Source organism: Zosterops lateralis (genome assembly GCF_965231275.1).
Source record: "Zosterops lateralis genome assembly, chromosome: 1".
Classification (NCBI taxonomy): domain Eukaryota; kingdom Metazoa; phylum Chordata; class Aves; order Passeriformes; family Zosteropidae; genus Zosterops; species Zosterops lateralis.
In genome coordinates, this window is record NC_139762.1 from 99879058 (window position 1) to 99903352 (window position 24295).

At 39.3% G+C, this 24295-nt stretch overlaps 1 protein-coding gene across 4 annotated transcripts in view; it reads left to right on the top strand.

The window, feature by feature from the left end:
* SPIRE1 (spire type actin nucleation factor 1) overlaps positions 1–24295 on the top strand; it is a 130788-nt gene that overhangs the window by 56968 nt on the left and 49525 nt on the right. The gene's annotated exons all lie outside the window — the stretch shown is intronic.

The following is a 24295-nucleotide window of genomic DNA, read 5'->3' on the forward strand; positions in this document are numbered from 1 at the left end:
AGTCTCCAGTATGGAAATTATTTTGTCCTTGAAAAGGGATTATATGGTTCCCACTTTTCCAAAAACTGTCATTGTCTGGTCCAAGGCCTGCCTGCCACTAAGGCTGAATTTTTCACCATTAATCACTAACTTAGGGGAGCATATTTTGTGATTAAAACACAGAGGTAGTTAAAATATGTGTCAGGTTTTTCTGTAATGTGAAGGTCAGTCCTGCACCCTCCCCCTAGCCTGGAAAATGCTGAGTAATGTGTGCAAACATCGATTCCCAAGAACTGGGAAAAGGGTAAGTGCTAAATAGTACTGCCAAGATCATCATTGGCAAAGCCAGTGGGGAGGACACAGACAAGCTTTTGTGCTGCTTCTTGGTATATTTGGCTGACTGAGCTTTTGATTTCCTTGGCAGCACCAACCTGCTGCCCAGAGTTGACCTACTGTTTTTAAAAATGCATCTGTGAAGAGAGAGACACTGGTCGCCAGAAGCTTTTAGTCTTTGATATATTTCTGATTTGTCAGCCCTGCTGCAAATGAAGGCAGAAACGGAGACAGCAAAGACTGGACATTTTCAGAGAGATGCTTTCCTTGTTTGAGCCCCTCTGCCCTGCCCCATCCACTGTGCTGTGTGGTACAGGAGATCTGTACGTGTCAGCAGGGCCAGGTTTGCGCTGCATGTACAAAGACACAGTAATCCTGAGGGATCAGGAACACATCAGGGATTGCACGTGTGCACCTTGGGGAGCCTTGGTCAACAGAGAATATAGACAGGGAAGGCCTGGTATGCTGGGCAGTGTCGGGCTTGCCAAGGGTGTGGGAAGTCCTGTCATGTGGCACCTTTATCACAGCGTGGGGCCCTCCCTGATACTGAGACAAGATGATGCAGTTTATCAACCTCTTCCAGAGTATGCTCAAACCCTAATTCCACTTCTAATCTTAACATTATCACACTCCTTATACCACAGATCTCTGCAGTCAGATGGTTTAAACCAACAACATTTTTCATGTTAACCCAGAGACACTTTCTAAGCTGCAATTTATTAATATCTCCTGGCTTGAGCTCCAACCCAGTTACAGTATTATACTTCATTCTAGGTCAACACCCCTTTCTAATGCTAGATGTAAAGGTAACCTCATAAGGCTTTGATAGCAGGTTTTATTCTGTGCTGGCATTTGCTGGGCTGAACTGCCATCCCAGCCCTGTCATTTCTTCCAGATTTGGACGTCATTGTAGCCAAATCGCTACTGCCAGTGCTGAATTTACCTCAGCCCTTCTGCAGAGCAGAGGTGTTGTAGAGGTGTTGTCAGTTGTGCCTGCAAGTCACAACACTAACCTTTGTCACTGCTTTGCTACCTTTTTCTGCAGGTCTTGTAGAAGGTACATAAAGGAGGCAGCGCCCTTCCTGAACCTGTACCTGTCTCTTACTTATGTTCACCTTTCATCCCAAAATTTAACTCAGCTTTTAACAGGAGCCTTATCTGTAGCTGTGCCACACCTTCTTGTCTAGGACACAAATACAGGTGGATGGTCTCTGGTGCTCAATGGCTTTGGGTCCCAGATCTTACCTAACTAATTGTTTTTAAGAAGTTCAGTAATAGTGTTTGTTAATTCTGACCAAAAATTACTGTCATGCAAGTGCTGCTTCACGAAGGTGAATGAGTGGCCCAGGTCTCATAGTAAACAAAACTCGTATGTAGAAAGTCTCCATGCTGACTTAATTTGCATGAAACTATTTTTCAGAGCAGCATGGTCAGTATTGTGTTATCTCGCTATAAGAAATGTAAACAAGGATGCAGTTTGCAATATTTTTATTGGTAGAAAATTATGTTTGTGCTTTGCAAAGAGAAAGAATGAATTGTTTCTCTGAACTTCAAACATTCCTCCTCTCCCATTTCAGTTATTTTAATCATTGGCATGGTCATGAGATGAGAAACTTGTATGTCTAGGTGACTCATGTCTTGGTAGTTCAAGGATATGACTGACTCCTTTCAGCTGGAAAGAACTGAAATTTACAGTGGTGATATTGATCTGCCTCTGTTTTGAGTACTCTGATAGTTGTACAGATCTACCATCTATGGTATGTGTAGGATTATAGGGGAAAAGAAAGGTATGTCCTGTCTCAATGCAATTATAGGCAGGATAAGAAGATCTACATTTAGATCTAAGCATTTTGGAGACTCCCTTCTGAGTCTGAGGACTATTATCATATAGATGCTGTGACCCCGTGTAAGTATAATATGGGAACCTGTCAGAGAGGAACCAGAAAATGCTCTTAAAAACAAGTTAGGGTATTTGTTTATGACAGACAGTTAAAGAGTTCATGTTACTGGAATTCACAGGCCCATAATTTTGTCTAGTCCAAGCTTAGTAAGGTGCAGCTTTCTGTGAGTGTAATTCAGTTTAAGGCTGGGCTGGCTTAAGCATTTTTGTATGAGCCTGCAGAACAGTATTTATGCTTAATTTCAAAACAAGCAATTTGCAGTGTATGCTGTAACCATATGAAGCTGTAACTCTGTGTGAAGCTGGTGAAGAGTTGGAAACTTACTGAGATGGTAAATAAAGTCCTAGATGTTGCCAATTTATTTTATATTAAAAAGGAATGCAGCATTGTTAGCCATTTGTGGAAATTCTTATGCTCAAAAAAGACAACAATTGATCCTTTCCCTTCTCTCGAATCCTGTACTCACATGTTTATGTGCTAGTCCTTGTCTTGGTGGATCTCATTTTAGAAAAACATCATTTTTGCATGGAGAGACATTGAAATTATGGTGGGTTGGAAGTCCTCGGTTCTCTTCACTTTTGTTCTCACAATACTTGCTGGCTTGAACAAAAAAATTATCATATTCCACTTGTGGATCTTCAGTCCCATAGAGGTCTGAGACCGCTTTTGTAATACTGGGAAACCTCCTTTCCCATCTGTTTGGGTCTCTGAAAGTGCAGCCATCTAGTTTTTGTACCTAAGTTCTGAGGAAGGCAGGTTCTCCTTGGGATGTTCCTTTTTTGCAGTTTAACTCTTTGGGGACTCTCAGCTAGAAAGAAACCGCAAAATCTCCCAAAGTGACTTTGTAAACAAAGCCCCGTATCATACTGCAATGACAAGACACCCTCAGGTGGATGCCCCTGGACAGTTTGGGCCTCTGAAGGTGGAGTTTCATGGTGCTGCTCTGACCAGGCAGACAGCTTTGTGTCAGCACACATCCTGGCCACCCTTTCTCTGTGCTGCATTGACAGAAATGGGAGCTCTGAGTTCAGCACTGAGGTCACAGGGACCAGGGCTCATCTCCTGTGCTCAGGCATTCCCTTTGGGACTTACAAAACAATCACTGAGATTGGAATAGCTAAGGAATACATGGACCTTGACTGAATAGGACCCATCCACAGGCCTTTTCTTATTCTTTCCCCATGCTTTGAGAGAACTTGCAGTTGTCTTATGCACTAAACCTGCTGCTTTTCTCGTCCAAGCAAGCCTTGAGCATTGTGGTTATTTGTTCAAAACACAGTGTGTTTCTCATGTCTGTGCTGTCACCTTTGCTGGGATCTTTGTCACCTATGTGTCATCAAAGCATCTCAAAAGTTTATTTGTTTGCCTTTGTTCTTTAATCAGTCCCTTCATCTGTTTTGTGCCACAAACAGTTGTGCAGCTGCAGAGTAAACAGCGTTCCTGGCTGAGTCATGGCAGGAGCCAGTGTTGGAAGCTCCTGTACTCTGTAGGCCCACAGAGCTGAGCTGAGAACAGACTGTGCAAAATACAACAGGAGTGTTTCTCTGCATGTTTGAGTGTTTGTAAGGGATGAACAGTATCTCCATGTTGCTGGTATTAAAATAAAAGTATTTAACAGTAATAACAGGGCTTTGATATGAAGGGCTTATACCTGATGTACTTGCAAGGAAGTTGTCCTTCAAGACCTTGGTCTTTCCATTGAAAAATAAGAACTTTTTGTCTTTCTTACTTTAATTATTCTTGGAAACATTCCTTCCATCAGTATGGGCTTAAATAGATTGGAGTGTCTTACTCCAGGCTGGGAGACAAAACTAAATGACCTTTCGTGCAGTGATTTATGGCTCACAGTAGCACATCTCCTGGTTAAAACCCCCTGTACCCATAATTCACATAATTATACTGGTATAACCTGTCTAAGGTCTAAAATTGTCTGAGGAGGACAAGGAGTTGTCCAATAAAAACAGGAAACACAGATGGGGTGCTCAGATTATTTTCATGTATTGGGAGGTTAGAATACACCTGAAATTTGTGTGTGGCCCTTATGCATCTAAAAGAGGCACAGTAGGGCAGGGACTTTTTCCCTCTGTCACTTTATGCTGTAATTATTATAAATAATTTATACAAGGGTAAAAATAAAGTTTCATATGTTAGTGCAGGTGGAAGGATTCTTTGGTGGTAATGGTGGCCCATAATGTATAAAAGGCAGAATTTGTCATGACAGAACTCCAGTTATCCCATAAAAAAATACAAATTGGAAAACATGCAGAGCATTCTGTAAGAAATAATACATCTGAAGTATCAAAGAACCTGTGTGAGCCTGCGCTGCCTAAAATATACCCTGGAGACTAAAGTAGATCAATGGGTGTTTACTTTCACAAGGTATGTTCTGTTTGATCAGATTAGTTTGAAATTCTACGTAATGACTGGAAATCAGGGTAATGGTCAATTAACACAGTAAAGCTGTAGTGACCCATAACAAAGTAGGAAAAGAGAGGAGCCACTGTTACAAAAAGGACCCACATCTTGTCTGCCCTGTAGATTAACTGCAGCTCTCAGGAAAGCAGTGCTGCCTGACCTGGCCAAAGCTGCAGGGATCTGCCCGAGTCTCCCTCTCCAGCTCTTAACCTCCCCTCTTCTCCAGGTGTTAAAACTGATAAGTGCACAGAAGGCTCTGATGGGTTTTTCAGATTCACTGTCAGCCTGGTAAAGGCAGTAGATCTGCTCAGAAAAATTAGCCAGGACAGCAGCTTGTCTTATGTTAGGATTTGGCAAAGGTTCATCTTGTCAGAACCATTTCTACCCCTGTAGCCTTGGCAGACTTGGATGTTTGTGGTTTTACTGGTAGTTTTTTATCTCTGCAGGCTCCTTTAGCTACTTTAAAAGTGAAGGCCATTCTTATACAGGTTCACGTGACATCTTCTATCATGTCTGTAAGGGACAGGTGTTGGATTTACATTCCACGTAATGCCAGCATTCCACAGGGTATAACCCATAAGGAATATCCAGTGTAGCTTCCCAGGACCCCCTGTATTACTTACATTATGTGTGGGATACATGTTTTAGTAGACAAGTAAACTAATGGTGACATGCAAAATTGATGGGCAGTTTTCTCCTGCAGTATTATGTGCTGCAGATTCCCAGTCGCCACACTCACTGACCATGTTCAAAACAGCAGATTAACTTATTTCTGCAGTTTTTATGTTGTACATATGTGGCTCATTTGAAAACAGGGACTGTAGGTGTTTGTGTGATTCTAGTGCACTACAGGCATGAGAGAAGCAGGATTTGGGGGATGGGGGAGAACTTCTTAATTAGTCTGACTGATTCAGCTGGGGTACAAATACGTTACGCCTTCTGGACCAAAAGAAAAGGTCTAATGGCAGAATGTCCAAGGGTTTGTCCTCTGTAAATCGTGGAGTCCCTAACTTCCCTGAGGTGTTAGAGCCTCACAATCCATCAGCCTGTTCAGGAGAGAGGTTAAAAGAACAGGTGGCTGCGAAAGTTTTGCCTTTTCTAGTTCTTGCCAGGAAATAAATCACTGAATATGAGTGTGCTAAGAAGTTTATCTTTCTGATAGCAATTATGTAAAAAACTATATACATTTCAGTTGCCAATATTGCTAGTCCAGAGTCACTTATATCATTGCATTGCCAAAGAAAATGGAAGCAGTATAGATGTACAAAATTACTTAACTCCTTACAGAGGCATATTGTCCTGTAACAGCAACATGGGAAAAATAAAGAAACAGAGGGAGGGCCCTTTAATTAAGGCACTGTGATCTTCTTGCTTTTGAATTATTCAAGAGGGAGCCTTGGGCTTGAGGCAAAATTTCTTTTGGTGCATTTATTTCAGTGCCAGTAACAGTATAAAAAGAAATTAAACATTTGGAGGAAAGTTCATAGAATTGATTTGAAAGTACTATTAATTGTCAAAAATAATAATCTCTCTCTTTTATCTATGTGATTTTTTTTTAGTATCCCCTTGGCTACTGTGCTCCCATTATGCTATTTTCTGCTCCCCTTTGCTTAGTGTACTGTTGCATGCTGTATTTTAGAAAAATATTTAAGTGAGATAAGGCCATTTGATACAATGAAATAAACAGTGTTTGCTTGACTGTGCTGACCCCTGAAGATCCACATCTAAAAGGCAGGATATCATATTTATCCCAAAGATTGGTCTGAGGACAGGGCATGTTTTGCATTTCTTAGTAAAAGGTTTTTTACAGTAGGTTTTTTTGTTTACTTCCAACATACTTTAATAGTTTTGTAACTGAAGCACTCCTGAGAGGTAACTTCCAAAAGATTATTGTCTGCAGGATGCATGGCCCTGACTGTGTTTTAAGTGATCGATTTGTAAATATTTTTAATGCAATAACACAATGGGAAAAGCAGTATTCTTCTGGGTGATGGCTCCAGGGCACTTCTCATGTAGTTTCAGGTTTGTTTCACTGCAAACTTTGGGCCATACTCTCCAAAGCTTTTGTGTATGTGAGTCGGGTATGGAATTGTGGAGAATGGTTTGAGTATTTTAACCTAGCAGCCTTTCTGATAACTCACACTAATCTGTGCAACTGAATCAAGTGGTCCCAAAAGATGAATTCCTTGAATCTACTGAGCTTGGCAAAGCATTTACTGAAGGGAAGGTGTAGGGCAGCCTGGATGCTGTAGAAAGATAGCAGGCATGGGAATTTGGGGATTTTATGTGAGGAGGCAAAGCAAACTGGCAGTGCTTAGTAGCAACCACGAGTAGTTGTTGTTTGGAGACCCAAACTAAACCCTCTCAGGAGGAATATTCAGCTGAGGGATTGACAAGGACAGAGAGCTCAGGGATTGTGCTAAGGCAGGCAGCTGCACTCAGTGGCGAGCTTCATACGCTGCTCTCGGTTTGCTTTGTGTAAAGCCTGTAAAGAAGGCACTTGGAAGGTTCTTTTCGGAAGCTTGGGTGAATGGAAAACAGGCATTTTATTGCCTCTCACAGAAGAGAGAACAACCCCCTTTGTTTTGTTGTTATTTAGCTATTTATCTCAGAGAAAGAGGCTAGAAACTTCATTTTAAGCACTAGAAGAAGCAGGCATTTGTTTTTTAGTTATTGCACTCATGTCGGCAGGGAAGAACATGATATTCTGGGTACTTTAAGCCAAAAGAGAGTTGTATGGTTGAGATTTTTTGGAACAGGTTGGCTAGGTTTGGGGTTGTTTGCCTTGTCTTAGGACAAAGCAAGCTTGGAGTTGAGGTAAGAAGATCCTAATGAGCAATTGTATTTGTTTTTTCTTTTTGGCATACCAAGATTTCTGGATGTGGGCATTAAGAGCAGCACTTGCTTTAAATCAGCAAATTCTCGTGAAGCCAAATCTCTTTATGAACCGGTCTCTTCTAATCAATTCTCATCTACCAGTCTGTTATATCATACTGTATGTAACAAGCCCCCCATATGTATTTTATACAAGCCTCCATATATGTATTTTATGCAGTCACATATACTTAAATAAGTAGATGTAAGCTATCACTGTCCTTAATCCACTTTTTGAAAATGAAAGATTGTAAAGTGATGTTTAAAAACATAACAGTGTTAAGTGAAGAAAGTGAGCTATAGGGTTTGTTTTTTAAAAAAACCTTCTGTGGTAGCAATTGATATTAAAAAAACTTTAAATAATGAAGTTCAGGCCAGTATTAGGAAGATTTATGAAGTCTTTTCATGTCTGGACAGAAGGAGCATGTCACACTTAGAACTATTTTTAATGGCTCAGAGGTGAAAAAATGAGTATGTTTTCTAGGCAACACACATTTGGAAATAAAGATACTCAGTAAGTTAATTTTGTCCTTGTGTTTGCCCTTGTGTTTAATTTCTTATAAACCCATATAGAAAGTGAAGGGATTCGTGTACCTAAACTTGATGAAAGAAGCTGGGGACAGTTCGCGTAAATCCCTTCAAAGTAATTTTAAAGCAGCTTTGAACGTGACAAGTGTTTAAGTGAATTATGTTGATAGACAGGTTTCATTAATTAAAGTGATGTCATTTGGTGTCTTAAACAGTTGTCCTGATTTTTCATTCTGGGCAGTGTAACTGGAGGTCAACGTGTGGTCAGCTTTACTTTGAAAGTAACCACTGTGCTCCTTTTAAAAGGGTGATGTCAGTCCTTTTCACATTCGAGTGTGCTGGTGAGCAAAGAAGGGTGTTTATTTCAATTTCTTGCCCTGGTAATGGTGCCTACTGTATTTGGAGCCACGGCCCTTTGCTGGGGACTTTCCAGTGAAGTCTGGTTGCCAGAGACACTTGGCCTCATGGCAACACCTGTTGGAGTCCAGGACATCTCTTTGGATGACCTGAGACCCAGGAAAAAGAATTTGAGCCCTGGACAGGGGGTGTGGAGCCAGTCCAGGGGGGTCAGAGACCTTGGCACAGAGCCCAGGAAGACACTGAGTTTGATCTTAGCCCATGGGAGAAACTTCCAGCATTAGGAGAGGAATTGCAAATCACCAGGAAGTGAAAATAGTAGTTTAATACAGTAGAACATACAAAATTCAGTAGTTTTAGGATTCTTAGAATAGAGGTAAATGGGGGACAAAATGGTGGAATTTGGGTGGTACCTCGTGTTCTTCTCCTTCTTCCTCATTCTCCATCTTTTGGGGTGGTGATGACACAAGGTAGTTAGAGTGGATTGGGTCAAAGTAGAAATGACCCTTTTAGTGTGAGCACTAGGCATTGGTACAAAATAGTAAATAACCTACACGTAGTTATCTCTATAAATGTAAGGTGACGTCCCATCGGGGGCCAGTCGCCTCATGTCTCAGCTGCTGTCTGGACCTCGGCTGGGAGCGGAGAACGACTCTGAGGTATCAAATAATAAACATCTCGAGAAACCTGAAACAGAACCTTGAAGACTCCGCTTTTTTATACCAACGCGACTTGGGGTTTTTAGAGGGCCAAGGACTTTAAACAACCTGAACCTCAGGTGAGAAAACCAACCTGAGAAACACCTTCAGCAGAAGTGCTGAAATCTGTCCATACCAGAAACCTTTAAAAACCCAAAAACCTTACCTCGGAACACTACGAGTTGGGCTTGCTTTCCTACCTTGGAGAGGGAGAGAGGGAACATGCCTGCTCCTCCCAGGTGCTCTCCTGGTGCCCAGGGGATGGATGGCACCATCTGCCCTCAGCCTGGCTCTATGGTCAAGCGAGCAGGTAAAACAGGACGGGCGTTTCTGTTGTGTTCAGGACACTTGCTGCTGTGGAGGTTGTTATATGTGTGTATTATAAAATTGGCTTTTCGCAAGATGTGTGCTATATGATTAATAACATAGTAAAGATATAAAGGTATAAGTTTATTTCTGCTATTGGTAAGACTAGATATAAAGGGAGTAGTTGATGTAGCAGCTGCTTAAACTGTCTGTTTGGTTGGGATAACATCCAGTGAACATGTAAAGAAGACTCTGCTACTGATAACACCAACTATCAGCATCTATCACCCGCAGAAGGCACGGACCAAGGCCCAAGCTGGACGCGATAACAAGGACACAGCCACGAAACACGCATGCTCTAAAAAGGCGGATCCAAGGAGGGATCATGCAGGGCAGTTCCTGGAATATAGAAACTAGTTTATGGAATTTCATATATCGATATAACGAAAAGGGTATTTAACGAGTATCCCTGAGAAGGCAAGGTGTGGACTTGGCTGAATGCCGAGTCACCCGGCCGGCCGTTTTTGGTTTTTTTCTTATCTCCTAATTGTCTTAATTATTTTATTAAACATATTTCTTAAAATTTACTAAAAAGTGAACCTCGTTTTTCACAATTTGGGGGCTCTTGCCGGGATATACCTCGACCCTGAAACCCCAGGAAAAGCAGAGCGAGGGAGGCGCCCCGCCTGGTTTTTGGCGGCCCAAAACTTTGTTTTTCCTGGTGAGAATTGGGGATTGCAGGTAAACATCCAAAGAGACAAGCAAGGAGAAAGAAAAAAGCAAGTAAGGAAAAGGGAAAAGGCTCCCTAAAACTGCAGTATTTTTTGCTCCGTAAAAACCTCGTGCACGAAGAACCTGAGGAAGAAAATGGTTGTGAGTAATTCTCAGGGGAGCGGGTTAAAAGGGGGGTCTGTGTGCTGTGTGAATGGGACACTGGCTGGGTACCTCAGACTGGTGAAGTGAGTGTGGTGTGGCTTCTCATGCTGTTCGTTATCTCGCAAGGGAAACGACTAGCACAGAGGTGAAGCAAAAGATAAAAAGTGTGAATGTGACCCCGGGTGATTGGGACGGGATCCCAGAGGAAAGAGGGGTTGTAAAAAACCCCGGGTGGCTGGGATGGTCCCAGGGAGGGGTTGAACCCTCAGAAAGGGAGCCGATAGTTTTCCTATACAACCCACTGGGAAAATGGGATACTGGGGGGGGGAAACGTTTGAACCCCCTGGTCTGGGACGGGGTCCCAGGAAAAGGGGTTCAACCCCTTAAAGGAAGAAAGCAAAGGACACCTAGACTTGCTGTTGAATTAAAAGGGTTACGTAAGACCCAAGAGCATTTAGGGTTTGGCCAAATATAGGTATTTTTGGGTTTTTGCCAGATTGAGGATAGAAACACAAAAAAGCCTTGCAGGTGTAAGGTCCAAGACACCTGGGCTTTGGAAAAGGCTGCCAGGTTGAGGAATACTAAAGGCTTGAAAAGTGTGATAATCTAAGAACATCTGGGGGTTAGTCAAATACCTATGAGTAAAAACTAACAATTTTTTTTTTAAAAAGGGTACCAATCTTTTTGTGTTGTCTTTGTGTAAGTGGAAGTAAGTGCAGCTGAAGAGGTGTGATTGTTGTGGAGTTTATTTGTGTTAAAGAAGTGAATTGTTGAAACGGTTAAAATGTCTGAATGGAAAAGGAGGAACTGCAAGGGAATTAATGAAGAATTCAGGTTCAAGAGGGCTGTCTAAAAAGAGGATTGGTGCAGTTTTGCAGATTAATGGGGAAATTCATTTTGAAGAGTTTTTATTGTTGTTGTTATTGTTGTTCTTGAGTGAATGTATGTGTAATATAGACTGCTGAAGTAAAATAGGAGTTTTTGTTTTGAAAGATGGTCTATGCAGCACATGGTGCTGTGCTGCTGAGCTGATGAGTTTTCTGTGCCTCGGGGGAAAAAAGGAGGGGGTGATGTTCGGGCTGTTGGATGGCAGAGAGGAGACCAGGCAGTGACTGGATGGAATCCTGAAGGTGGGACAGAAGCTTGGAGAGTCTTATGTTAGAGGTCTTGAAAGGTTTTTTGAGAATTTTGGAAATTCTTAGAGGTCTTAAAAGTTGTTTTTGTTTGGTTTGGTTTTTGGCTTTTTTTGGGAGTGCATTGAAATTGCCTAAAGAGACAGCTGTAAGGCATCAAATGCTGGGGGGTGACCTCAGAAATAGGAAGGAATAGTTTTAATGAAACAGGAGATTGGAGTAAAAAGAGTTGTGAGAGTTCTGGTGTTTGATAAGAAGGAATTAGAAGAAGAAGGAATTATGGATGAAATTAGATCTTTTGTTATTGGGGATTTTTTTTAAACAAAATTTATGCTCAAATGCCATGAGTAAAATGTATGTTGGGAGTCCAGATGCAACCCAGATTGGAACCTGAAAGTAACACCCTTTGAGATAATGTTTAAATTATGAAATAAAGAGAAATTAATGTTAAGAGGGTATAGCTTTACAATTGCAAAAATGGGAGAGGAAGTTCTTTAACCCCATAGTGGGAAGATGCTTTTTCAGGTATTGCAGGCAACTGAAGCTGCGGTATGGCTGAAAAACTAAAGCTGCAAGTTTTGAATCAACGTCAGCAAAATCAAGAGACCGGTGTGAGAACCCAAGAATGAACTGTAGCATCTAAACCAGGTGATACAAAGTTGAATTTTAAACAGAGCTGAGTGGTCATGAACTGGAAAAGACTCAAGTAAATTTGGAAGTTATGGACAAAGGACTTTCTCTGTTTTACTTCTCTGCATAACACCTAAAAATCAGTCCGGTCTGTCAAATGCTACCTCTGTTTCTTCACAGCTACAAAGGAAATGGACTTTCAAGTAATTCTAGTGTGGGGAGTTGAAATTGAAATATGTAATATTGGTTTTTTTTGAAAGTGTTTATGTCACTCCACTGTATAATATTGCAGGTACATGAAAATCACAAGAAGAAGACGGGCTCCATATCCCTAACATTTTGGCTAATTTATTTTAGGTTTTATATCTTACAGAACAAACAATATGTTTTTGCTTCTTTTATTTTTTCTATTTTTGTGTGTGTTTAAGGTACTTCTTTCATACTAACTTAAAGGCATTTTATTACTTATTAATCTGTTTTGTTTAAAGAAGGAGGGCAGAGAAGAGCGCCTATGTGAAATACCAAGAGGATATGTTAGTGCTCACAAAATATAGGGTGAACTACTACCCGACAGAGTGGGAACTAAGGAAAGAGTTTTCAACTAAACTGGTACTGTGTCAAAGTTAATACAGGAGCTGTGATTCCTTTGTGTACACACACAACATTTGTAACCAATACAGGACATTCTTCAGTTACGCTGGCAGCGTTGTCCCCACAAAAAGGTACAGATAATTACTGATAGAAATCTAGTTCTGTCAAGTTTATTCTCAAGAGCAAATTTTTCTTCTACTATTTAGAAGTCATGAGAAGGGATATAAAGATTTGTTCTTCAAATGGGTGGATCAAAAATAATTTAAGGTACTAATTATATAACTTTATAAGGTGGAAAAACTTTGTCATTCGCCTCTTAGACAGAGGTTGAGATGTAGATATTGGTTGAGAAGTTTTTTTTGTTGTTGTTGTTGTTTGTTTGTTTTTTTTCTTTTTCTATGGGCAGTTCTTTGTGTGTCTTTGTTAAGAAACTTTTGAAGGTGTTTTGGTTTTCTTTTTTTATATAAGAAGATGTCAGATTTTCTTGTGGAATATAAGGAGAGATAGTATGAATGACAAGATACTTGCTGCTTGGAAATATTATTGTGGTATATGCAAAATTTTTCTAGTAGTTTCATTTATTTCCCTGCTTGATAAGTTACTATGAATTTTGCAGAAACTGTTTTGGAAGGTTTTTTTTTCTTAGTTTTCCAGCTGGCTGCAGATAAGACCTAGCTCACAAAACTGGTGGTGTTGATTGTCAAAGGGGGTTCTTATCGAAGTTTCTAAGGAGCATCTAATCTTTCAAATCAATGCATGTCAAATTGAGTGAGTGTGTTTGCCTTAGATAGAAATAAATCTTATAGTGTATGTATCTTTCTGAGTTCTCCTAAATAGTGAAGGAAAATCTTCTAGAATAGCAAGAATTCATTGTCTTCCTGCCCTAAGAATAGGCTGAGCAGAGGATTGGCCCAACAGAAACCTTCAATATGATAAAACTCGAACATCAGAAGGGGTAAAAAAAGTTTCTGTTGTTTTTTGTTGGTTTTTTTTCTCTTCTTTCTTCTTTTCACTCTGTAGTTTAAGTTATTTTTTGTTGAGTAAATTTTTTTCTCTCTTTCAATTTCTTTTTAACCTGTCCCTCAATCCTAGTTACAGTTAAAAAGGTGGAAGCTTTCAAAAATTAAATGGTATCAGAAGTGACATGGAATAGTTGAACTAAAGATGCAGTTTTACTCGGAGTGCAGCTATGGCCAGCATAATTAATTGTCAGTTCTAAAAAGGCTTTGCAGCTGGCCTTTGGATTAAAAGACTTTACTGCCTTTTAGTGATGCATGTGTACATATATCCCAGTAAATGGGGATTACCAGTGCCTGTTGAGTGGGAAATACCTGAGGAACAGTGGAGAGAATTATGGTTAAAAAAAAAAAAAAAAAGGTCAAAGGCAATTTGTCTGAAAACTAACAAACAAACAAACAAAAAGAATTAACAAGGAAATAGAGGGCAAGACTGGGTTGGCCACTGTACTTGCCACCAAGAAGATCATCTACTCCTGCTGTGGGTAGCAACCCCATAGGCATGGAGGGTGGAGGTATAAGCCATACCAGACCTCTGTTATTCCTTTTTCTGTCACTTCACTCATTCTTTGTCTTTTGCCTTATAGGATATTGGCAAAATCATGCTACAGATACTATTGAAAGTTCTATATGAAAAGACACTGAGGTTCCTTTCTTATTGCACATACCCGTATCGACAGTCACTGTTATAACCCATCCAAATTAGATAATTGGGAAAATATTAAATTGTGGAAAACTTAAGGACCAGTGGTGACTGGTTGGAAAGTAAGTGTCTATAAGAGGAAATAATGGAAGCTAGAAAACAAGGAATATGGCTCAAAGCCAAATGAATTATAAAAAAGAAGAGGTGGGGTTTGTTATATGTGTGTATTATAAAATTGGCTTTTCGCAAGATGTGTGCTATATGATTAATAACATAGTAAAGATATAAAGGTATAAGTTTATTTCTGCTATTGGTAAGACTAGATATAAAGGGAGTAGTTGATGTAGCAGCTGCTTAAACTGTCTGTTTGGTTGGGATAACATCCAGTGAACATGTAAAGAAGACTCTGCTACTGATAACACCAACTATCAGCATCTATCACCCGCAGAAGGCACGGACCAAGGCCCAAGCTGGACGCGATAACAAGGACACAGCCACGAAACACGCATGCTCTAAAAAGGCGGATCCAAGGAGGGATCATGCAGGGCAGTTCCTGGAATATAGAAACTAGTTTATGGAATTTCATATATCGATATAACGAAAAGGGTATTTAACGAGTATCCCTGAGAAGGCAAGGTGTGGACTTGGCTGAATGCCGAGTCACCCGGCCGGCCGTTTTTGGTTTTTTTCTTATCTCCTAATTGTCTTAATTATTTTATTAAACATATTTCTTAAAATTTACTAAAAAGTGAACCTCGTTTTTCACAAGGTGAAACTCAGGAGGTTTGTAATCTCCAGGCAGGTATTGCTTGTGCCTGGGTACAGGGCAGCGAGCAGCTGAGGGGAGATAACCAGCAAGATAACTAGATACCCCCACAAATGTCTTTTGTCTTGCATGCCTACCACAATAAAAGGATTATTAATTTCTTTACCACTCTGGCAGATAAAGATAACCTCTCTTTGAGGGTAATTTGGCAGCTAACTAGGCCTTTTAATGAAGGTGCTGCAAGTAGAGTGGTTTCTTGGCAGCTCCTTGCTGGTGTCATGCAGAGTTTGAGGGAACTGATCCCCCTTGCCTTGCCTGCCTCCCCCAGATTCCTCTTGGAGCTGTCTTTCTTGTGGGACACCAACATGTACCTAAGGATACTGGCAAAAAGTCCTTTAGAAACAGTTTTGGGCTTTTTGACAAGGGTAATGTTTTAAGTTGTCTTTGCTGACAGAACAATCTGTAAGCTTTAACAGTCATCATTTTTACCCCAAACTCATGGTGGATGTGATGGTACATCCTAAATTCAGTTCAGAGCTGTTGACTAACTTCGGTTAAGGCACATTGCCAATGCCTTAGGTATGCCCCTTTATCCATTGCTATAAAGTTCAAGATGAAATTGACGTTAAACTTCCTTTCATCTTCCTGAAAGTAGCAATATTTGAAGTAGATGTATATATTTGCATTTCTAGTTATTGTGCTTTGTTCTAAAGTCCTGGTTTTTAAAAATATAACTGCTCTGACTGTCAGCCTTCAAAAGTGGTTTTATAATGAAAAATGTTGGTATAGAAAAGACTTGTCCAAGAGTAACAATTGGTCTTTCAGTACTTGCAGGAGAGTGCTCTACCATGATCACCCCTTTGATAACCTTACTCTCTGTGGACTGAGGTTACTATGATATTAATTACCTTCCAGAGATATAATTCCCTTTATATTTCTGCTTTAGAAGGCATTGATAGACTTATCATGCAAAAGCATCTATTTCAATGGACATGTAGTAGATGCCTCTGCAAGTGCCAGGGGTTTTAAAGATAGCTTTGAAATTGAAGAGCTGAGCTGGGAGTTCCTGCCTGACTTGTAGAGATATATCTTTCATGATGTGTAACTGAAAACAGGTAAATAATTACCTATGGTGCAGGTCCTTAGAGTACTTGGCACAAAATAGTTTAATTATTTTAAGGGCTGTGTTTGAAAACAAAGCTGTCATGCAGCACTTGACTTGAGAACTAGAAAAATGGTTTGCCTCCCTCCATATTCTCTTTTTCCTTTCAGATAATAAGATTTTGATGAAGAGGTGACTGGTAGCTGGGTTGTGGTGTGTGGGGTTTTGTTGTTGGGTTTTTTTGCTGTTTGTTTCTTTTTCCCTGAACTGTTCTCTGTTGAAGACACATCCCTTTTAGTGAGGAACATATTGTTTCTATACGTTCCTTCTCAGATAAGAATGGTAAGACTTATCTGATATGGTTGAAATAACATAAAGTGCAAAATTATTTTATGCTAATTAAAAGCAAGGTAATAAGCATTGGAAGGCTTCAAATACTTTAAACTATGTGTATGTTTTCCAATGCATCTTTTTCCGAGTGCACAAGTAAATTCATTTCCAAAAGAATGCTCAGCATTTGAAAGTGCAAGGAGGTTTATTTGAAAATGTAACAAACTGTGCTTGGTTTTGCAGTCAGAGATTGGCCCAGGTGCATGGGTTGGCCTACTACTACAAGTAGCATATTTTGAAATAAACAAGATACCTGTTAGAAAGAACAGCCAAGCCCTAAGGAAGAGGAAGAAATGTTCTTGTATTTATTAGCAAGAGACAATCTCTCCTGCTCCCCATCTTTGAGTTCCCATTTTGTGTTGAGGTCTGTGTTGTTCATCTCTTTTGGAAACAAAGACTCATTGCTCTCCCCTTCAGCTTAAGTCATGATGTAAGAAAACTAATATATTTTAAAACTGCAGCAAGAGGTCAGCCTTTAAAATGTAATAGAATCTTCACAATCTCTTAGTTAGAAATAATGAAGGTTATATATTGTATATATTCCTGTGAGTTCAGGACCTAAGATTTCAAGAAAACTATCAGTTACTGCAAGATGCTTAATAATTCACTACAGCTATCCATCCTAAATGTTCATATGGAGACCAAGATCTTTTGAGCAGATAGACGTGCAAATGGACCAACAGAGGAGGGAAAAATATGTTGTAGCATCATATGTGATTTGGTCAGCAATGGCTTTGGTCCAGAATTTTTTTATTTTCCATATCAAAAAAGATTCCTGACCAGCCCAGTAGGCTTTGCATTGACCTCAGCTGCACTGAGAAAAATAAAATTCATAATTCCTAATACCACAAGGGAAAAAGAATATGTCCAGATATGGACTGCAAGGCTGTGACAGAGCCCCAACAGCACAACTACAGTCCCCACAGTGCAGACTCAGCACAGTTTGGGATACATGAACTGCCCTTGAATACTTGACAGTGGTGCTTTCACTCCTGTTGCTGCCAATGGCAAGAAATGTGTGGAGGCAAAGTGAAGCAGCAAAGTTGTCTTTCCCTTGAGCCTCTGAGCATTCAGGGCAGTGTAAACACCATCTGCAGTCCCTACAGACAGGTGGTTAATCCCACCTATGTACAGGGAGTATGTCAAAACCATTGGCTCCAGGTAATTCAATTTCTAGTAATTACCATCCTGGAGACAATTTCCAGGAATGAAATTTGTGTAAGGAAAAGGACAAAAAAGGACTACACTACAAACAGAGGGAACTGACGAGAAAATTCTTTTAAAGTTCTGATTTATTGGATGCCTATTCTGTTTGAATAAGCAAGGAGATATATATTTGAATCAAAATTACTTAGTCAATTTAATCAATAAATCGTGGGTTAAATAATTTTTATACCTTAGAGTGGCATGTTTAACATTTATGTAACTGATATGCTTGATAAGACAATTGCAATGTAGATACAGTGGCTATAAATTTAAGAGAAAAGTGTTAAGAATACTTGCCTGAAAGAAGAGAAAGATTTTTTCTGTAGGCCTCTTTCATGCAATCAGGGTTCCAAGACATGATTTCCCTGACAAAGGTACTACAAATAAGGAGTAGGTATACATGAAGGAGTAGAAGAGCTTTTCATACACTGAGGTGTAATGAAAGCAAAATGAGACTGGTTACAAGTCTGATTTTTTCATTGGGAGTGAAGTTTAAAAGCTTGTTATGCTTAGTAATGCTGTCTGTTTGGTTATGTGGCTGGAAATCTGTTTTTTGGATAGGAATAAAAAAGTCATGCTTCAGGACAAAACATGAAAGCAAATTATTATTATTATGCCTACTGAAAGAAGTTTCAGCGCTTTACATAAAAATAAACAAGCTTCCCACATACACATGCACTTTAAAGCTTTGTATGTGAACTCTAAATTGCTGCCAAGGAAAGTGCATGTTTTTATTTCAGTTGATATATTTTAATTGGATTTTAAGTGGCTCATGAATAAACTGCCTTACGTTAATATATTGTCTCTCAATTAAAATGTGTACAAACATCTGAACTGTGTAGTGATGAGATTGATGGGCATTATTGAAAAGCTGAGAGATACAGTCTCTCTTCTGCATTACTCTCCCCTGCTTTTTCTATGTGTGATTTGGTTTTCTGTGATTTGAGGGTCATTCCCCAACATTTTATGGTACCTCTTGATAAAATTGTTTTTTTGTTTAAACTGTTTGAAAACTCCACCATTTTCTACTGAGAACATTTTTGATTTTTGATTTTCCTCCAGAGATACTATGATTTTTCTGAAGCAGCAGCCTGGTGTTATCGCTGCTTTATCTGCTTATGTAGGGTCTTGGAGAGAGGGGAAGAAAGATTTAATTTCTTTCATTCTCTGCTGTGCATGCCAGGCATCCTAGTACAAAACCAGCTCTCCTCTCTTCTCCTGAACAGAAGCAGTAATTCAGTAGTAGCAGAAGGCACCTTCCAGCCTTAAGGAGGGCTGGGCAACATGGCAGACAAACATGCAAAATGGAATTACACGGGTGCAGCTCTTTGCTAGCAGTTGTTCAGGTCTAAGTTATTTAATAATGTGAAGGGTGGTTCCACAGCTTAATGGGCTGTTAGTTAAATAACTACAGGTAGTAGCCCTGTGAATATGCACAGCCACTCCCCTTCTCCTTTAATTATCCAGTTTTATCATGTTTTCCCATCTATGCCTCTACTCTGCTTTTGAAGCTGATTTTCTTACCCAGATGCCTCCGTCTCCTCCTTTACTCTGCTGCTCCAGCATGAAATGCAGATGTGTGAGTGGCACAGAAGAGAGATGCCCAATGAGCTGTTGTCTACTTGTGAAGCAGAGAGCTTTAGAAAACAGTTGTTGCTGACAGGCTACCTAGTGGTTTTGCTAAATGTAGCAGGGATTGACATTTCATGTTAAAAAAATTGGAAAAATATAAATGGTAGGTTCTCTCCCTTGCCCATGAATAATCCCATTGATATTCCACTGAATAGTCAAAGAAGGAGAGCTAGCAAATTCAGATTACTGCATATTTGTATTATTAATTCCTCCATTATTCTGCTAAGAAACAAAGGAGTGCAGTTTCTCTGAAACTAGGAGAGAATGCAGAATTGGTTTTCACTTAATTGGCTCTTTTGAAACGAGTCTCTTTGAGAAGCAGGATGTTGTTAGACCACTATGTAAAGACAGTGTAACAACACACCTAATGCATAATCCAGAAACAGCTGTATGCAAGGGGCTGTATTTGAGGGGTAAAAATACCCTTGTAGCTTTTAAGTAGAAATGAGAATTTATATAAATGCAGCTTTTTCAAGAAGCCCACACTAGCACATAAAATTAGTCAGTCATTGAAAACATTATATCAAAATGTCTAGTGGAAATAATCATTGTCTCAAAAAAACATAGATTGACTTTCATTTAAAGTCTGTTTTGATAGTCAAGATCTTCCTTCATTCTTCCTTCATTCAAGCTAATAAAGAGTGAGAGTAGGGTGCACTAAGCATGAAAAATACAGGATTTGGCTTAGAAATTGAGATGTAGTCAGTAATGTATAGTGGAGTTTGCTTTCGTTTTCCTAACACCAGTGTAAGTTTTAAGTACTTTCAAGAGTGTTTGTAATTATGTTAAATATTTGTAAGAGTCATTTACCTAAAGATGGTATCATATAAATGTAACAGATTGCAAATTATCTTCACCTTTAATTGTCTGGTTTTGGGTAAGGTTCAAGTTTAAAGGTGAGACAGTTCAGTGGGCTGTTAGTCTTGCAGTTGCTGTCTGTTGAAATTTTATCAAGATTCTCATCACTGTTTCAATTGTCTAGTAGCATGGAAAAGTAGTTAAGACTCTTCAAATAGTTGTGTAGTGTTAAGATTTTAAGAAAGAAAATGAGTCATGGTGCTCAGCATCTCAATGCAATTGGTACCTGAAGGAAACAGTGTCAGGACAGATATTCTGTTCAGGAGAAAATACTGGAAGGGAGTCCTTAAGTGTACACCAGTTTCATCCTCAACATTTTGCATCTGTGTGTTTTGCTTTGTGTTTCTAAATCAAGGACAGCATACAAAACAAAACATACAAAACATCACAACAGCATTTCTCAGCACAGTCTACCCACATGATGAGCGTCTTGCAAGTTCAGTTCCAGGCTGACTTAAGTTTTGACTCAGGAGGGCATTTGTAAACATTTGTTAGTCCATTCCTGTTTGACCTTTCAGCATATATATAATTTGCTGAAAGACTTTAATCCTTAGACTTTGCAAAGCAGAGGGTAGTTAGTGATGATGATGACAATTATCTGATCCAGACAGGTGGACATTTCTTTAAGGATCAAGATCCTATGCAAAGCAGTGTTTTCAATCCTTGCATCATCCAATTTCCATTTGCAGTTTTGGCTTTAATTTCAGCGGCTACCTTGTGTCCTTTTCACAGTCCTGGAAGAGAGAACCAACCAAGGCCACTATTTCTTCAAATCACACCTGTTATTGCTAAATGCAGTAGCTTTGCTGCTGCATTTGCAGGTTCATACTAGAAAGGAAAATGAGTAAAGAAAGAACTGTATTTATTAAATCATTTTATGGGGAGGATCACCTAAAACATTAAATTTGGAAATTGTGAAAGCAGAAACCTGTGTAGTTCTTCCCTTGACCACCCCAAAGTGACGATCAAAACAACGAATAGCGGCACAAGGGAAGGCCTTTCCAGACTGCTGGAGAACAAGGCAGATGTGCTTGGTACTAGCAATTTGCTTCAACTCCCACAAAACCTACCTTTTCCTTGAGGTGTGCAAAACTAACTAGGAGCTCACACATTAAGCAATTGGACATTCCATGGCACTTGCAAAAGATCATTTAAAATATCACTTAAAAAGTTACCAAACTTTTGCAGGTGAAGAGTAACTTTCTGTGAATAATTTCTGTATTTTCTGTTATTTTGTTTTGTGGATTAGTAGCTAACTCTGCTCCCATCCCTTTTGTCTTACTGCAGTCTTTCTTTAATAGTACTCCCCTAAAATCCTTGTCAGAGGGACCAGGCAGTCCTTGGCCCACTGCAGTTACAAGTAGCAGAGCCAGGGGCAAATCACTGCCTGGAATGTTTGAGAGAGCAGCTCTGAAGTGCTGGAAGCAGGTGAAATGGCTCCAGGTGTTGTGAAAGCCACCTCAAAACTTGTACTGTGCCTAAGTTGTGGGTACTATGCATAGCAGTGGTCCTAGCAGGCAGAAACACCTTACAAACTCATGACAAAACACTTATTCCTTTGAACAGCCCATCCCTCAATATTATTCTGGATAATAAAGCAAAGCAAAATGCTTAGTTGAGTTTTACAAATATGCAGGCAGTTTTGGTAAGATTTCTCTGGTAAGGCATGTGGCTCCTTGAAGTTCATATTCATATGAAGAAGGATATATATGAAAACACAAGCCTAATCATAAACTCTGGTTTATCATCATGGAGATAAAATCTTTCATAAAATAGCCTTGACTTGAAAAGGCACCTCAAGCTGAGTTTTATTTTGTGAACGTTTTGCAGTACCATACTGCAAAGGATGAGGCAAATACCTTGTGCACTTACATGTTCAGTGATCTGTTGGTTAAAGTAATTTCTTCTTGTTGCTTAAGAAAAAGTGCATCTTTTAAGTCTTTGTTAATGCTCCAAGGCTTTCAAAACACTTAACAAGCCTGGCATTTGCAGGCTGGTAATATGTTTTGCATAATATCAATGGCCTGTCTTTGTGGCCCATGGGAAAAAGAAATCCTTTTCTTCTTTGTGGTGCATTCATACAGGCCCTTTGCCCAAGATAATTACAAGTGGAAACACTTTTTGTCTTCTGAAATCTTAATTCCAGCAGCCCAGGTGTTTTGATGAAGCTTCCAGTATATATCTAGCCAAAATGGTTTTTAAAAACTTAGCTGCATTTTAGTGGGCAAGTCAGTTGTATTTTTTGTAACTTTGCTGGAATATATTCAAACAAATGCAAGAAATGCTGTTTGATCTCTTCAGATGGTTAAATTGTGATTCCTGTTAGCACTGCTTTGGCTTGGTGCACCCTGTTTCCTAGTCAACTGAGGATGAAGTTGGAGGAGCTGGCAAGGCTATCATATTTACATAATGCCTTTTTTTCCTGTGAACCCTGAATGTGGATGGAAACAGCCTCTAATCTTCTTAGTGATCTAAGCAAAGATTGAATGCTTTGGGTCAACCTGGGGTTTTGGATAGGCTCAGTTAGAAAAAAAATCAGAAATCCCAGCTCTTCACAATGATTGTAAATGGAAATATTTACAGACTGAGCTAGTTAATGTTTCAGGAGTTGATAATATTTTTATTATTTCACCAGTTTGCAAAGACCACATAATCTGTTTTGAGCCATACTTTTTGAGACTTCTTGGAAGCAGAACAAACAGCCCTTGTATTAAGCTCTGGGCACTGTTCGAGTTCATTCCCCTTAGGGTAGTTTTAAGTTGTATCATGAGGGATGAAAAGGCAAGTGTCAGAATAAGCATACAACCTCAAAATGACTGGAAAAGACTGCATATGTGATCTTAATCCTCCTTGCACCATTACCACTGTGACATGGTAAGAGGAGGAGTTTATTAGGTGGTTGTCCTTTCATATCTCAGTTATTAAAACACACGGACTGGGATTTTTGTTGGGTGTTACAGTAATGTAGCTTTTTAAACACTACCACCGTAAACTTAAAGATTTAAATTTTTTACAGTGGATAAATATCCTGAACTCAGGCTAGAAGTGACATTTCATACTTGATTTGCCTTGTCTGCCTAGATTTTGTGGTATTTTTTCATGCAGAGGTTACAGCTTGTCAGGCGTTCTGAACCAGTGTGCAAGTACAATATATTACAATGAAGGGCGAGAAGAATCAGCCTGTCCTATTTACATTTTCCTTTTCATGTTGAGTCGTTTGACTTAATATTACCACAAGGGGTTTTATTATGTAATGCATCTTCACATAACATAAGATCACTCAGAGACTGATTTCTCAGAACATGAAAATTAGTAGGAGCTGCTGGCCCTCTTTTAATACCTGCAGCCTAACGTTTGCAAAGCAAATGGTCAGGTTTTGTGTGATTGCTTTTGTAACTTAAGTTCAACAGCAGGATTTTTTTTTCCCTCTTTACTTTGTGTTCAGTAATAGAATCAATATTACCACCAATCCCTGCTTGAACTTGTCACCATGGCATTTTATTAACTTTTTCAATATTTGATGCAAATTGTTTCTAATTAACATGCCTCTGAATAAAGAAAAAAAAAATTCTTAAAAACCTGTGTGCAGTCTGTATAATAATAAAATTTTATTCTCAGCTATGAAGACTTATACAATTTTATGACCTTTTTCAAAATTGCTGTTGCTATTATTTTTATTTTTGTAAATAGTGCATTTTAGAATGAAACTTTTTTCTGTACTATAGCTTTTTTCTGTACTATAATAAATAACCAGAAAATGAAAACATAGTGAGGCAAGTAAGGACATGATTCATTACTGAGAATCATGTCCTTACTTTTAGGTTGTGTCCTAAAAACAACACAACCGTACTCAGAACTGGTCTAATGATCTAATATTTTCATTAAGGGAAATTTTTAGGTATGTGTTATCATTATTGCACACGTTAAGCATGCATCTGTTTTGGTTTTTCTCCCATTATGTGCAAAGGAGATGATCCAATTTATTAAAAAGGAAAAAAAAAGAAACCCAACAAAAAAAAGAAAAAGAGAAAAAAAGGAGGAAAAAAGGAAAAAAAGCAGGG